The sequence below is a fragment of the Leucopleurus acutus genome (assembly GCF_964270905.1).
Source record: "Leucopleurus acutus genome assembly, chromosome: 6".
NCBI classification, from domain to species: Eukaryota; Metazoa; Chordata; class Mammalia; order Artiodactyla; family Delphinidae; genus Leucopleurus; species Leucopleurus acutus.
In genome coordinates, this window is record NC_139149.1 from 57381547 (window position 1) to 57383385 (window position 1839).

Consider the following 1839-nt stretch of genomic DNA (forward strand, 5'->3'; position numbering starts at 1 on the left):
GCAGAGAAATTCCTGATTTCTTGGTGAAAATTAACAAAGCAATGGGGAAAATGATGGTGAGCCTTCTGTTTGGAGACCACCTAAGCCATCTTTTATCCCAAAGAAGAGTGCATTAAACTATTGTCACAATCTACACTTCTGTTGTGATTAGTTTCTCAGATGAGCTAACTTCTGAGAGTTGGTGCTGAAACAAGGAACCAGGAAAAACAAGTTTTTTGGAGACTGACGGGCAGTAAAAAGTCTGGGGCATGTTGTGCAAAGACAGCTATTGGCAGTAGTTCTGACTGTTAGAACCTAAACTAAAAAACCCAGGCAAATATCCAACCATTGTACAAATGTAACTCTAAATTCACATTGTCTTTATTTTCAAAAGGCTTTCGTTAGAAATAGCATGCTGTTCCTATGTCACACAATATTTGGTTAACAGTCACTTCTGCTTTCATTCACAGAACATTCAGACTGAAAAAACAAAGACTAAAACTCATCAGCCTTTTGCCTCAGCTATTTGGTATTTAATATCCGGGTAGTAAAATAAATAATATGGACTTTCTTAACTACTGATATGCAGAATTATTCCCAACCGTGGCCATGCAGGGAAATGGCATTTCTCAAGGCTAGTGGTTGACATACTATAGCCTGTGGGCTGTATGTGGCCCATAGCCTCTATTTATAGATAGTTTTATTGGTGTACAGCCACACCCATTCATTTGCATGTTGTGCATCGCTGCTTTCACACCGCAACAGTAGCGTCAGGTCAGCATGACAAAACCCTCATGGCCCACAAAATCTAAAATATTTACTATCTACCCTTTACAGAAAAATATTATTAAATATTTTTTAATTAAATTTAATTAAAATTTTTTTAATTAAATTTAATTAAAATTAAAAAATATTATTAAAATATTTACTATCTACCCTTTACAGAAAAACCCCTGCTCTAGACTGTTACTCAGAGAAATGGAGGGGAAACTTTTTTCTAACCACTTTCCAACCATTCTGGGGGGACATCAAATAGGTTTAGCCTAGTGAAAAATTCTTGGACCAAAAACTTAGTAAAATGGTTCTGTTGCCCTTTTTTTTAAAGTTGCGTGATTAATACTCTAATATATAAATTGGACTATAGAATATGAGCCTTATTGATCGTTGACTATGGGAAGAAGGAGGACAGTATGGGATGCTTAAAGGCTCACCAAGCAACTTCAGAAAAGGGGAGAAAACATGATCGAAGGGGCCAGAGAGGGAAGGAGCTGGGAAAGAATCCCTTCAGAACTGTAGTTTCCTGCTCTGTCCTGTGAGGGCACTGGTCTTCTCCATGGGGCCGATGCCTGGGTTTCCAAGGACCCTCAATCAGTAGCTTCCTTGGCTTTTCCTGAACCAGCATGAAATCCCAAGACTTTATGTCCTGAAATCTAGCATCCTACATTCACTCCCAGATTTGGATGTGTTCTTGAATCCTGCCATCAAAAACCATCAAACCACTGAAGCATCTATTCAGTAGACTAGGTCCTTCCAGTTACTTACTTCTGTAACTAAACATCTTTAGTTTGTATATGTGTAATCTGTCTGGGTGACTTAGCAACTTTTTAAAAATTATTAGCAAATTCACATCTCTTCCCCAATATTTATACATACAAGCTAGATATAACAGGAAACAATTCTCATTAAACACTGCAAGAATCCAAAGTTCTATAAGGCCTCAGCAGTATATTTCTGGCAGTATATCCTTAATAACTAACTGCAGACAAATGTATGCATCTTGGATCAGGTTAGTTTCTTGTTATACGTAGCGATGATCATCTCAACAGAAGCAATATCAGTTAATGAAGAAATGTTTGAGAG